Source organism: Myotis lucifugus, unplaced genomic scaffold, assembly GCF_000147115.1.
Source record: "Myotis lucifugus unplaced genomic scaffold, Myoluc2.0 scaffold_246, whole genome shotgun sequence".
Classification (NCBI taxonomy): domain Eukaryota; kingdom Metazoa; phylum Chordata; class Mammalia; order Chiroptera; family Vespertilionidae; genus Myotis; species Myotis lucifugus.
The window spans coordinates 698,363-713,754 of record NW_005871294.1 but is presented as its reverse complement, the minus strand read 5'-3'; the positions used below and the strand labels follow the sequence as shown (position 1 = coordinate 713,754).

The 15,392-nt window shown below is 44.8% G+C and overlaps 1 protein-coding gene across 10 annotated transcripts in view; it reads right to left on the bottom strand.

Moving 5' to 3' along the window:
- FAM219A (family with sequence similarity 219 member A) overlaps positions 1 to 15,392 on the bottom strand; it is a 50,016-nt gene that overhangs the window by 14,315 nt on the left and 20,309 nt on the right. The window contains exon 2 of one of the 10 annotated variants that reach the window (XM_023762429.1): positions 13,810 to 13,897. The exons of the other annotated variants lie outside the window; for them this stretch is intronic. The gene's annotated coding sequence lies outside the window, so the exon portion shown is untranslated. The remainder of the gene's footprint in view (positions 1 to 13,809; positions 13,898 to 15,392) is intronic. 10 annotated transcript variants of the gene reach the window in all.

The window sequence follows — 15,392 nt, the reverse complement described above, 5'->3', positions numbered from 1 at the left end:
TCTCTCTCTCTCTCTCTCTCTCTCTAATTCAATTTAAAAAAACATATCCTCAGGTGAGGATTTTTTTTAAAAAGTGTCTTTTGGACATCAGCATTTGAAATTTGGGATCTCAGGAAAGAGATATGGGCTGCTGGTGATGGAAGCCACAAAGGAGAACAAGCCACCTCAGAGAGACTGAGGAGAGTGATTAAAGACAAGAATCAAGGATGGGACACTGGGGAATATCCAACTTTAGGGAATGAGTGCAAGAAGGAGACTGAGTAGAAGCAGAAAGATGAGATGTGGGAAAATAGCTAGGAAAAGGATACTAATTAGTAAGTAGAGTTTCAAGGTGGAAGAACTCGACAGTGTCAAATAAACAGATGGATCTATAAGATAAAGACAATATTTAGAAATAAGAAAGTCATAGATGGCCTCAGCAAGCACAGTTTTAATTAAAGGGTAGGAACAGAGTCCAGATTACAGGGGATTTATGAGGAAATGGGAGATAAAGAAGTAGAAATGGAACATAGGCTATTCTTTCAAGGAGCCAGACTGAGAAGTGAAGAAATGAGAAAGAATGAGAGAAGGTTTTGGAGTTGAAGGATTTCTTTGGAGCTATGGAACACCACTGTGCTGGGCTGAGGGGAAAGAAGCTGGGTAGAAAAGATGTTTGATGAGAAATGATCTTTGGAGAGTCAAGAGGAGATGGATCAGAGGAGGAAGGCTCTTCACTGAAATGGAAGGGAGGTGAAGATGGGGGTGGGTGGTTGCAGATAATATGGAGGCGGAAAGATGGGTAGGTAGAAGGTTAAGGAGGTCCATTCTTAAAGCCTAGTTAGGTAAAGGAAGGAGTTGAATACTACAGGGATGGAAAAAGAGGGATACTTGGTGGCTGGCCAGGAATGGAAGATCAGACTGGCTTGGCTCCCAGCTACAAATACTCATCTTTCACCCACCCTTGATCTTGGACGGGATGAAAGATGCTCTCCGTGGTGCTGAACAATTCTGCCTTTGTTTTGTGGAGTGCCCATGAATGATTCAGGGTAGAGACATGATTCAATTTTAGCTTTCCCACAGGAAAGGCAACCTCTGTCCTAGCCTCCAAGCACTAATTCTCAGGATGATGGAAATTTAAATGGATTTAAAATGAGGTATGAAGAGGCAGAGCAATTGCACAAACATCATCTAACCTTTCTTTGCTGAATACACATGACTTTTCCTCTAGTTTTAGGAGCAGAGGCAGTTCCGAGTTGTGAAATGCTGGAAGGCTACTTCTAGAATAGAGTCATGTCTATAGCCTGTTCAGTTCCCCTGGGCACAAGCAGGAAGTAGGACAGACTTAGAGCATAACCAGGGCCAGGAAGACAGATAGTGCTGATAAGGAACCAGTAAAGCAGGTAAGACCAGGAGCTCAGACCACTCTTTGACAGGTGAGCACAGCATGATATTGGCATCAAAGACCGACTCTGTTTCTGTCACAGTTTGTCCAGAGGTCAGCTCAGAAACTACCCGTGCTGTGGTTCCCCTGTTCAGGGTTATGTCACTCTCCCAAAATATCTTTTGGCAGTGGATAGGGATAAGCATATTTAGATATCATATTTTAGAGAGATATACAATGCCTTTATGTCCAATGTCCATGGCTGGGCAGAATCTTTTTTTTAAAGTATATTTTATTGATTTTTTATAGAGAGGAAGGGAGAGGGATAGAGAGTTAGAAACATCGATAAGAGAGAAACATCGATCAGCTGCCTCCTGCACACTCCCCACTGGGGATGTGCCCGCAACCAAGGTACATGCCCTTGACCGGAATCGAACCTGGGACCCTTCAGTCCGCAGGCCGACGCTCTATCTACTGAGCCAAACTGGTCAGGGCTGGGCAGAATCTTAATCTCCTGTCCAAGAATATTCAGTAGCAATGTAGGCATTGGTTAGACCTCTTTACTTTCCTGAAGATGGCTGTTCATTCAGCCTCTAAGCCGGCATTCCCATCTGTCTCTGACTCCACACCTCAAGATGAGAATCATTTGGACAATGATAGCTTTTACTCTGTAGTATGACCTGAAGTCCTGAGTCCCATTTTCTGAGTCTAACTGTTGGGCAACTCCCACTATTATTTTCCCACCTCCCCTCCACCACCAAGCTTTAGTATTTTTGTGGTGACTGTTGTTATTGGGAAAACCAAAATGGAGGAAGGTGCTGCTCACCCCAGGTCTACTAACCATCAACTCTAGACACAGTAAGTTTAATAGATCTATTATAAAGCAATACATGCTAAAACTTTTAAAAAGTTACTTTTAGTTTCACCACCATGACATAACCTCTGTTAATGTTCTAGTGTATTTGAGTCTTGTGTGTGTCCTCTAGGGTTTCCCTTCTCTAGGAGCTAGTGGTGGGCCTCATGGTCACAGAGGTGGACCTCCAGGTACCATGTTGGTTCCATGTGGTCCCACCCCAGCTTGGACTAGGTGGGGCCACTCAGTCTCCAGACTGGGTTTTAGGCTCTGGTTCTAGAGCTTGCCCTACCCTTCCAAGGTTTGCCTACAAGCCTGACCTTAGACACTATGAGAAACCCGTGTCTTTATAGTTAGTCTCCTTTGTTGCTTAAACTATCTTGAGTTGGATTTTGTTCCAGTAACTAGAGAGTATCAACTAATACATGTACACAGAACAACATTTAAAAAATATACCACAGCCCTAACTGGTTTGGCTCAGTGGATAGAGCGTCGGCCTGTGGACTCAAGGGTCCCAGGTTCGATTCCAGTCAAGGGCATGTACCTTGGTTGTTGGCACATCCCCAGTAGGGGGTGTGCAGGAGGCAGCTGATCAATGTTTCTCTCTCATCGATGTTTCTAACTCTCTGTCCCACTCCCTTCCTCTCTGTAAAAAATCAATAAAATATATTTAAAAAAATATATACCACACTCTATCTTATATTATGTATTTTTAAAAATTAGTATTAGAAAATAATCAACTCTCTATAATTTTGTAAGCATCAGTTTAATGGCTGTATAATATCCATAGAGGGGATATACAATAACTTTTTAACCATTCACTTATTTGGGATATTCAGATTGTTTGCAAATTTCACTATAAGAAATAACGCTACACTGAAATATATATACACACACACACACACACACACACACACACACACACACATACATTTAGGATCATTTCCTACATCAAGTAGAATTACTAAGTAAAAAACACGAGCATTTTTAAGATTCTTGATACATATTGCCAAACTGCTTTCCCAAAGGATTATTCCCATTTATAATGCCTTGAATCATGTCTGAGAGCTACAGCTGGTTTTTAATATTTTACTTTTCACTGTTTGTCAGGGAATTTCAGGTCATCACATCTACCCATCATTTTCCAAGAGAGCTCTGCTCCAATCCTTATTTACCTGGTTCCCTCTGGGGAATCTTCTTTCAAAGGATATAACTTCCTCTGAGCATCACCTGCCAGACAAAATACTCCTGACTGGAGGCTACCGATTAAAAACAAAAGGCGGGAAGACTTTGCTGCACTGAAGCTTGGGAATGGCTCCAAATGGAGCACCAGTACTGCCTGGTAGCTGGTTACTGTGCTTCAGCTGGCACTTGGCCTATGCCAGCACATCAGCCGTAGGAGCTGTAATTGCCAGGAGGCAAACTTCACAGAGTGAGCCTCCCTTGCTTTCAGACTTGGCATGGGAGAATTAGCCAAAATGGCTCTGGAGTTATTCCAGCTCCTACTCCCTTCCCCATTATTTATTTTTTTTGGGGAAAAAAAAGCTATTCGGAAACACAGGATAATCAAATATATGAAGCTAGTACTAGGATGTCAAAGAACTGGATTCATTTTTGAAATGGGGAGACAAGATACCAGTGAGTTTTTAAAAAGGAGATTTAGAATCCTGTTCTGCCTTCTTCATGGGTAGGACTGCTTTTCTAGATTGATGTTCTGCTATTCATTCCTGTTCCCACTCACAGGAAATCCCTATAACCAAGAAGCCTTCGTTTGGGATATAGGACACATACTTCAATTCAGGAATACCCACTGTAGCAGCTGTGGCTTGAGGGAAGCCTGTGCATAAAGGCCTAGGAGATAAGTCTTATGACCCAGGTGGCAGGAGCCAGAGCAAGAAATTGAGAAACCTTGGTTCCTCGGAGAGGCCTGGCTTGACCTCACCCCTCCATTCCCACCCTTAAGCTCATCTCCTGAGCCAGATGTTGAGGAGGCTCCTGCCTTACCTTAGACCAGCTAGAGACATAGGTGTTGGCCAATACAGTCCTGTGACCTAAAAGGTTTTTGAGCCCCACATCCTGCCGCTCAGCCCCCTCCTCCCATTTCAGCCTCTTTAGGAAAAGACCATCTCACTTAATGGACAAAGGGATGAAGGTCTAAACTTTTTTTTTTGTTTTGTTAATCCTCACCCAAGGATATTTTTCCATTGATCTTTCAGAGAGAGTGGAAGAGACAGGGAAACACAGAGAGAAACATCGATGGGAGAGAAACACATTGATTGGTTGCCTCCTGCACTTGCTCCAATCAGGGCCCAGGGCAGGGAGGAGCCTGCAACCAAGGTACGTGCCCTTGACCAGAATCAAACCTGGGACCCTTTGGTCCATAGGCCAATACTCTATCCATTGAGCCAAACCACTAGGTAAACTTTTCAAAAAATAAATCAACAATGGTTAAAATGGTAATTTTTATTTTGTGTATATTTTACCACAATAAAAAAATAAAAGAAAAAAAGATTGATTGGCAGGGCCTGAAGGAAGAGAAAATGGTGTGAGGGTGAGTGGTGGGGAGAAAGCAGTCCATTTTCCTCTTTTTTATTCGGGTTCAGCTAACACAGATTTTGGGGTTGAGGGCTTTCATAGGAGAGGGGAAATGATCCTAAAATCAAGGGAGCTGGAGGGTCTGGGGGATTCTGGGTTGAGTTTCTGGAGGCCTTTTACTCAGTAGGGCCCAGAGGAGGGGAAGAAGGGAACCAGATGTTTAGGGCTAACAGAGCTTTAGGGAACATTGTCCAGAGGACCTTTCCATTTCCTTCCAAGATGTGGATTCCATTTCCCTAAGGTAAGAAAGGAGACATAGGGCACTGAGGAGAGATGCTACGCAGAAATCAATAAAGGGCTCTTGGCTGGAGAGTCCTTGAGACTGGTGCCCAGTCCTGTGCAAGGCACTGAGCTGAAGCAGGAGAAATGTCAGTAGACACTGATGTTTCACCTGGGCTAGACTGACTTATAGATTCTCATCTAGATCTTGGTCCCACATGTCACCAGAGAATTTTGGTAATTTTGATTACTCACGGAACTATGCCTGGTCTGCACTGGTTCATTAATCTTTTAGATTCCTTGATTTCCCAAGAAAGCAAAGTAATAGTCAGGCAGTCTATGGGATGCTTTTGCAGAGCTGCCATCTCTGATCCCTTTCCTTTGGCCTTGGAAGAGTAAAGAGCTACTTCAATGAACCATGGACTTGGAGGGCTGGTATTGAACAGCTTCTCCCCTGTGGCATTTCCTGCTCCTGCTCCTCCTCTCCTTTTCAGCCTGTTCTAACTTTCTAACCTCCATTATGCCTGGCAAGCCCCACTTTTTGCTCACAAAGACAGCTCAGTTCTCTGGCCAGAGCAGCTTCCTATTCTTTCCTTTTTGTCATCCTAATAATTAAACTTTGGTGAGCTTGCCACGTGTTAAAAATGCTTGATATTCATGAATACCAATAAGGGACAGGCAGGGCACAATGTATTTTGGGGAGAGAAAAACATCAAGACCTGATTCTTGCCAAGGAGACTTCAGTCGAAAGGTGGGAGGTGACAAGCACACAAACTAGCATATTTAAGGCAGAGAAAGGAGCGTGAGAGGCAGGAAGGCATGAAGGGTGGTCAGGCCTGGGCAGAAGCCTGGTTAAACCAGAATTGTGGGCATTAGGTAACTGGGTACTTTGGCAAGAGGATTTAGACCAATGACTGGCTCAGCTCTGGGGCTCGGACTCTACTTTTACTACTTTTAGTTGCTGCTGCTGCTGCTGCAGCTGCTACAACCCCTACTCTGCCACAAGGGTGGGCTGAGTACAGCAGGGGCTTTCCTTTACCACTGAGATACCCAAACAAGCCTCCCACAGAGAAGGGTTAAGAGGCTCTAGGTGGGTGGCTGGGGAAGTGTTTTTACTGGGAAGGCAAATAGGGATTCAGTCCTACAGTGTTTAACAGAGAGATATGTGGCTCTGTTGAAACAAATTCTCATTGCATCCAACTAAACCTAGGGCCAGCAATCACTGTCACTAGGGCCTGCTTTGCTCAGCAAGGAAGTCAATATTAAGGGCCCTGGAAGCTCAGTCCAAAAGTAAAGGAGGTTGGAGAGGGTTAACCAAGAGGTCAGTTTGTGAGGGTGTGTGTTTATGTGTGTGTGTGTGTGTGTGTGAGGGGGGGGGGATCGGGGGACAGGTGTAGCCAGTTGGTGGTGGAAGAGTAGGGGGAAGGGAGATTCTAGCCTAGCACAAGCTCAAGGCAAGTTTTTAGCCATGAAGCTATGCATCTCTCCAAGCATACTCATCTGTTAAGCTAGATGGGGTCCCTAAGTCCTGGGGTCCCTGACTCAGGGTGATAGAGAGCCTTTCCCTGCCCACCTGTCACTTTCTGTCTGGTGCAGTGACACTGACTGGCTAACTCAAGGGTACAACCTCATTCCTGAGGAATCCATAGGAAGAGGCCCTGGAATAACCAATAACCAACACCCACCCAAAAAGCTCCCCTACTGCTCAGCAGCCCACACCTCTGAGGAATACCTCCTTTGCTCTGACTACATCCCCATGCAGGTCCTCCCCACCTGTGCTGCCTTCACTTCTAGACAGCTCTGACACACCTTCACAGCCTGCATCACTCCACACCTGCTAAGCCTATCTATGTACCTCTAGGATAGTGCTTTTTAAACATTAATGTGCATAAAGTCACCTGGGGATATTGGTTAAATGCAGATTCTGATTCGGTAAGTCTGGAGTGGAGCCTGAGTGTCTGCATTTCATAGGAGCTCCCAGGTGAGACCAATGCTCTTAGCACAGGGACCACACTTTGAATGGCAGGGCTCTAGGCCAGCCTCTACAACCACACCATCCCAGACAAGTCCCTCAAAGACCTCTTTTCCCCAACCTTAACTTGGTTATATCCTTATTGTGAAAAGAGGACATGGTTTGGTAGGGGAGGAGGTAGGGAGACCACCCAAAGCTCATGTTGGGGAGGCAGCTCTGCTAAGAGCTCTGGCTGGGCCCAGGAAGGGAGTAGTTCAAAAAAACTTAGCCCCAGTGTGATTCTTCTAGAATTTATCAAATCATTTAGATAATATTGCTTGCTTGAATACCTGCTATATGTACAGCTATGGTGCCGGTGCTTTATATATATTTTCTCATTCAATCCTCCTAAAAGACTAAGCAAGGTAAATGTCATTCCCATTTTAAAAGTGAAGAGCCAGGTTGTATAAAGTAATATATTCAAAGTCACACCTTGAAGGTAGTAACACTAGGATTTGAATCTAATTTGCTCATCTCTTGTACCCTCCTCAGAGACATCAGATAAAGTCATGAGCTTAACAGCATATCAGAACTACACAACTATAGAACTGTTGTTTTGTTAAGCAGGTACTTGAAGGCTGCTACTAGTCTAATTATGTCTTCAGTGCTCAACACACACATGCAGCTCCTCTTTAGAAAATGGCATGGATGCTTTCTGTTCACCAACTTTCTGCTCAAAGAATTCTCCATAGGAAGGAAATATTGAAGCCACTGAAGTAATCAATAACTCAAGAAGGCATGAGAGAGAGAGAGAGAGAGAGAGAGAGAGAGAGAGAGAGGTACAAGAAAAGGAGAGATAAAAAGTCTCAGCCACCAAAATTCAGTTCTGGTCTCACATTTCAGGGGCGCTTATATTTTAGGCACTATAACGGGTGGTGTGGATACAAAGGTAATATGATCTCTGTCCATGAAGAGCTCATAGACCAGTGAGTAGGGCAAATGAATAAGCAGATAACTTTAATAATATGCCAAGTGCTGAAACAGAGGTTTGTATAGAGTGTTGTAAGTACAGAGGACAGAAACACCTATCCTACCCTGGGAAATTAGGGAAGACTTCTTCAAAGAAAGCTGAGGCATGAAGGATGCGTAGAAGGTAGAAGTGAACCAGATGAAGAAGAAAGGAATAGGGAGTAAAAAGGAAAGAAAGAAGTGAGGAGGAAGACATGCATGACTATATAGCAGGCAAAGGGAATAGCTCAATTTTGCTGGAATGGTAGGGGGTAAAGTGGCAAGGTGATGAGACTAGAACAGGAGGAAGACTTAATATCATGAAGGGCTTTATAAGTCATGTTTGAGGCTTTGGACTTTAACTGGAAATAATGGGGAGCTATTGAAGGATTTTCAGCCCATTGTCAGATATTTTTTCATTGTCAGTTTTTTATAGACAGATCACTCTGGGAGCCATGTGGAGAGAATGGGAAGGAATGATTAAACTGTAGGCAGGAGACCAAATAAGAGGCATTGCAAGAGGTGATAAAGGTTTAAAAAAGTCAGAGTCAGTGGACTTGGAAAAAGGGGAAGTCACACTGCCAGCCCTCAGTGGCTGATTAGATCTGGGTTTGAGGGTAAAGACCCAGGCAAAGATGACTCCCAGGTTTCCTCCTGGCTCAGGTGACTGGGTGAATTGTGATGCCACCAAACAAGAGAGAGAAAAAGACATAAGAGCAAGTCCTAATGATTTTGTTTTGTGCAGGGGTATGTGTATGTCTATAGATATGAAGGGTCAGAGGAAAGAACTCCCTGAGGAGCACTTACATGATGGGAGAAACTAGAGGATGGTTGAGCATAGGGGAAAGAACCAGCAGAGAAGGACCAGATGTGTGAAGACATCAAGTACGAGAACTCAAGACACACTGTTCTCCAGTTTGCTGAGGTTTCAGCAAGAATTTTATTTTGTTATTAAGAGTTATGGGTCTGATCCTTGGGAGGTTTGAGACTCCCCCCAGAGAGAAGCCATTCAGTAGAGAAGTCCAGCCATGGTCCAGAGATCATGGCAGGTCTGCTATTTCTTAAAAGGTGTGGGCAAGCCCTAGCTGGTTTGGCTCAGTGGATAGAGCATTGGCCTGTGGACTGAAGTGTCCCAGGTTTGATTCTGGGCACATGCCTGGGTTGTGAGCTCAATCCCCAATTGGGGGCGTGCAGGAGGCAGCCAATCAATGATTCTTTCTCATCATTGATGTTTCTATCTCTCTCTCCCTCTCCCTTCCTCTCTGATTATATATATATATATATATGTATATATATATATATATATATATGCTGAAGGCAAGGGAGGGTGACCAGGGCCTGGCCAACCTTGAAGTAACAGCAAGAAAAGGTGAGTAATTGCCCCAAATTCTAGCTGCATCACAGTCCCCTGACTTAGCCATGGATCATCCACCCCAGACAATGGAAAAAGCAGCAAAGACCCTGGGCTTCTAATTTTTTGGGCAGGAGGCCTGCACAGACCTAGCAGCCTAGGAATCCAGGACAGAGTAGAGCAGGCTGCATTGAGATTTTTCTAGAACCCTGAATACCAACTATGACTATCCAGCAGAGGCTCAACCTGGGAACCTATACTCCAAGTGATTATGATTATGTGATGATTATGATTTCTCATTTTAAAAACCTTCAATAATATTTTTCTGTAAAAACAAAGTAAAACTGAAGAAACACTTGACTTCATTATGAATCCACCCCTCAGGTACAGTAATGGAGTCAGTAACTGCATTACTCCACTGTGAGAAAAGTTAAGAACCATGCAGTTAAAATTGTTTCTCTTCTGCATCCAAACACTGGAACCTACAGGTGAGCAGGCAGGACACTGAGGTATGTTAAAGCCAGGTTTGCATTAGGGCAGAGGACTGGACTGGAAACCTCAATGAGGTCAGACTGACTGCTCCCAAAATCTTGGGGGCTTACTGCTTTTTTAAAACATGTCTTGGGGATGGAGAGACTGTGTTTGACTATTTACAAAAACAGGTCTGAAAATGCTGCCGGAGATGAATGAATGTTTTATGCTATTTGATGCACTTGAAACAAGCCCATTTATTTTATTTTATTATTTTTTAAATTTTGCTGTGAAAGGATGCTCGTTCGGTAGGGTTAAATCTTGGTTACAATTAGAAAGGAAACTTCAAAAGTTCCTGGGTTTCCTGGCAGGGGAACAATGCTTTCTCTTCACTCCACAGCCTTGTAGCAGTCAGAAGGTTAGTTATAAGGCCTCACATCTGGGCTTCAAAGAAGCACAGAATAACCATTTCCAGGCATATTTTGGCTTTTATATGAACACCTAATTTCACAGGAAGTAGAAACCTGCCTTGTTCACATGATGACTTCCACTGTCCCCTCCTATTCCCTCCTATCTTTCACTTCAATGAACACCTAAGCATTGGATCTTCAGTGATTTTATCTTATTCCAGTGTTTAGGAGAGTAATTTTCAACTCCTTGTTCATCTAGGTAGGACTTAGACCAGTTCTTTCTCTACAGACAGGAGAGAACTGATGGTCTATGGAAAGAACCTGAAAATCCATGGGTCCCAGTCTACAGTCAACCCTGGGCTGCTCTGGATTCTGAAAGAATTTTGCCATCCCCTCCCCTCCCTGGCCTGGCTCCAGCCAGCTGCAGATTGTCTGGATTGAGCTGCTTCGACACACTGATGTTATCGGACTCACAGTGCCTGGAGCATGCAGATAGGAACAGGCAATGGCGCCGTCTCACCGGACGCAGTAATGTAATTTAGTTTCTGAAATCCAAGTATAAAATCTTGAAAGCTGACATTTTTTATCTACCTCAGGAGGGGTGTGATGGTTTGGAATTCCCAGTGGAACCATCTAAATAGGGAAGTGGCTTATGTCATGTATTAATAAACAGTTCAAAGCAATGGAAACACATACAGAGAGGATTGTAGGGAAAATAAGTGCCTAGTCTTTCTTGCCTCCTCCTGCTCCCTCCTCTGAGCTGTGCTGCCAGGTGAAGACCACTCCATTGGTGTGAAGCCCAGGCGGGGGCTAGAAGTGTCGCTCATGAGCATTGCTGTGAGAGTCCCCTGTGCTATGGAGATGGAACAAGCACCAGCCTCCCCCAAGGGCATGCCATGGCACTTTAAGTGGGTCTCAACTAGCCCTTTTTTTTGAAAGGAGTCATTCAAACTAAGCTAAGAATGGTGGCAAAGAAGCAGTCACTCGCCTTCCCCTCTGTTTCCCCAACCTCATCTCCTGCACTCTTCCCCCACCTCAGTATGTTTTGTATCACCAGTCTTCTTTGCTCCTGGTAGATTACCTTCCCACCTCATGGCTAGATCTTACTCATCCTTCAGGCCTTGGGTGACACATCACCCCTTAAAAGAAGTTTCCCACCAATACCAGGCCCCTCTATAATATACTCTCACAGTCCCTCCCTCCCATACATTTCTTTCATACATGTATCAAGTTTTACTTAAATGATTACTTGTATAATTATTTGTTTCATAAATCTTCATAAAGGCAGGGACCATGCCTTTCCCCACTGTATCCTCCCAGTGCCTAGCATAGAGAATGAAGGGCCATAATCTTATAACAGATAAGCAGATTTCCTTCTACTTTGTTTGAAGCCACAGCAATGATATTCCTGTAACAGAGAGGTGGTGAAAGGCCGGTGGCCTGCCAGGCTGTGCCGGGGCTTGTCTAATGGTGTCCCAGATAGATGTTGCATTGTGTACTTCTGGTAGTGCCACTTCATCTATGTAAGCCTCTGGCCAGGGGCTGAAAGATTACCTTCCAGGAAATTATTCTGGAGAACAGCCAATGTAGGAGTCCTCAAAACCTTCACTCACTTGCTTACTTGAAGGTTTGGCCTAGTTTAAACCCCACTTAAGGTCCATGGCCAAAGCAGCAGCTCAACCCCAGGTCAACTTCTTCTGGGGAATAGATCACCAGCTGAGCAGACAGAGCTTTCTCTGTGATTCAAAGGCCAAGCTCTGATTTTGCTTGCAGATCAGATATGGGCTCCTACTTGGGCCTTTATATGAGTAAGGTCTAACGCATTGTTGAGTATTAGAAGAGTGGGCAGCCATCTTAGAAGCTAAACAATCAGGAAATCCTTTGGAGGGATAGAGAAATAGGGCTGCTCCGATCCTTTGTTCAAAGAGCTTTTTGACAGTGTGGGATGTGCAACCATGTTTATGAAGCAGGTAAGCTCTTGGGAGTTCAGATATAAGGGTAAGGTGAGGGCAAAGGAAAACACAAGAAACCTCCCTGTACAGTAAACAAAACCTCTGGCTAGAGAGTGGGCCTGTGTATTCTGGTTTTGCCTGTGAACGGCACTGACTTTGAGAGTCTAGACCAGTGGTTCTCAACCTTCCTAATGCCGCGACCCTTTAATACAGTTCCTCATGTTGTGGTGACCCCCAATTTCATTGTTACAAATTGAACCTAATTAAAGCATAGTGATTATTCACAAAAACAATATGTAATTATATATGTGTTTTCTGATGGTCTTAGGCGACCCCTGTGAAAGGGTCGTTTGACCCCCAAAGGGGTCGCGACCCACAGGTTGAGAACCGCTGGTCTAGACCAGCCGTGGGCAAACTACGGCCCGCGGGCCAGATCCGGCCCATTTGAAATGAATAAAACTAAAAATAAAAAAGACTTTACCCTTTTATGTAATGATGTTTACTTTGAATTTATATTAGTTCACACAAACACTCCATCCATGCTTTTGTTCCGGCCCTCCGGTCCAGTTTAAGAACCCATTGTGGCCCTCGAGTCAAAAAGTTTGCCCACCCCTGGTCTAGACAGATCATTTCACACTCTGAGCTCACAGGTTTGTTTTTATTCAGACCCTGAGATTCTAAAAAGAGCCTCCAGGGCAGAAAGTAAATGAGTTGTCCCAGGTCAATGCCAGATGGCAGTCCTGGGATTAGAATTCATGGGCCCTTCTTTCCAGCCAGCTGTTCCCTCCCCTGAGTCCTGAAATGTTTCTTCTCTTGAATGCTCAGGATTGTATTCAATTTAGTAAGGTTTGTGGTCACATAATCACTGCTCCTAAATAAAACAATGACTGCAGAGCATCCGCTGTAAGGAAGGCAAACATGGGGGATGTGGAGGGGTGGGCACCTTTGCCCCTGAGAGAACAGGCCAAAAGCAAACTGTGGATCAGGTTAGGCCTGTTCTACTTTAACAAAAACAAACACAAACAACTCTCGTGGGAATCTGACAGAGTCCTCATCTGTTCTCTCTTTTTTCTCTCTAGGCTTCCTTGTGTATCAAAACTCTGTGCTTGATTCCATAGTAAGGGCCTCTCCTGGAAGCTGGAATACACTATTTCTAGAGGCAAGAGAGGGGCTAGGTTGAAATACAGTCTGGATCCAGATCCTCTGAGCATCTTTCCATCAATAAGTTAATTATTACACTGTTAATGTTCCCATCTCCAGGAGTGTCAGGGGTAGGGGCAACCCTAGTCCTTCCAGCCCAAACTCTGATAGGTCCACTCATAGCTTAGGAAACACCAGATATTCTTTTCTCCTCCCTGCTCTTTCCTGTCCACTATGACTGGCTGGTGCTAAGACAGGGAGCCTGCCTACAGTTTCACTATTGCTTTAACACCCATTTCTTTGGCCAGGAAGTTCTTTGAGGTATAAGGCATGTCAAATGGCCTTTCAGCTCAGAGATTGACTTCAATAAGGGATCCCCGAGCCTCTAAAAGGTGAAGAAAGCAATGGAAGAGAGCCTTGCACAAGGCCCAGAGCAGGGCTGCTTGGCAGGGATGGGATCCTGAGTTTTTTCACTCAGCTTCAATTTAGGCAGACTTACCTTCCTCCTCACTCACCAGGCAGACAATCAAAGTGAGAGCATAGTAATTTCATTTGCTGGTTCCGATTCATTTAGCCATGGAAGAGGCCTGGAGGTAGAGGAGGAAATTTCAACTAGAAAATCAAATCCCTGGTAAATGATTATGATTCCTCTGCCCTTCCAGACTCCTCACACACACTTCTCCTCTAGATGATTTGGGGGAATTGGGGAGGACCCATCTACTGTGGTAATTTAACTCTCCTCTCTCTAGGGGCCATGTGTATGGCTAGGGAGGAGGTGGCAGGTTGTGAGGCTCCAGACTCACCAGTTTCATTTCTGCTTCTACTTGCTACATCTACCACCTTCCACCTTATTTTCAATGTCCTTCCCCTAAAAATGATGTCTTTAAATCAAGTGTATTCCCAATGACAGGCCAAAGGTACAGTGATGCAAAGTTGTAGCTCCAGGCCTTGAAACTTGCTCAGTATTTCCCTTTAGTTTCCCCTGCCTCATACGCCTCATTCTTACACTGAAGAGGGCAGTGCAGGGGCACTAAAAACAAAGGCCCATTTCACATTCCCTTGTCCCACTACTCTTACCCTCCCCCCACAGTCTCACAGCTTTGAGGTATCAAGGTGTCAGGCCCTGGCTAAGCCCACCTCAGGAGTTGACATGGTTGTCTTTTTTTTTTTAAATACATTTTATTGATTTTTTTTACAGAGACGAAGGGAGAGGAATAGAGAGTTAGAAACATCGATGAGAGAGAAACATTGATCTGCTGCCTCCTGCACATCCCCTATTGGGGATGTGCCCGCAACCAAGGTACATGCCCTTGACCGGAATCGAACCTGGGACTTTTCAGTCTGCAGGCCGACGCTCTATCCACTGAGCCAAACCAGCTAGGGCGACATGGTTGTCTTGAAAGCTTATTTCACCTTCAGAGTGATGGTAACCTCAACAGAGAGCTCAGTCAGAGTAGATGTTTGTGAGGGAAGGTGAGACAGGGGCTAGAGGGAGTAAGGGGAAGTCCCTGGATACATAGGGCTTAACTTCAGAAGAGAAGAGGGCAGGCCATGTCACAGCTAGAGACATGTGCAGGACGGCTGTTTAAAATTAAATAAGCAAGGGCTGTAAGAATTCAGGCAGTTAGGCTTTTCAGACCTGCAAGGACTGGACCCCTCTCCAGGTGCTATCCAGGGTCCTGAATCGTCTCCACTTGAAGCTTTGGACAAGAGCTTCACCTGTTGGTTAATGCCAACCTTAAATGCTGCTGTTTCCTCTCTGCCCGTTCTTAATACCAACTGCCTGCTTGGATCACATCCTGCATGGCCTGAAGTAGCTCCAGAATGACTCCAATCACTCCCTATGGCTGCAGCCTGTGCTTCATGCCAGCAGCCTGGCTCCCTGGCCAGATTTTCAACAAAGGGTAAAGTTGAGGATCTTGGTATGTGCAAAAAATATCTCCAGTACCCCTGGATGCTCAGGACTAAATGGGCCTGGCTCGGGGACCAGGTGGCTGTAGGTGAAGGAAAGAGTTTTCCTCACATCCTCTGGCACATCCTTCAGAGAGCTCCTCCCTCACTCCGCAGCCGCTGCACTCACAC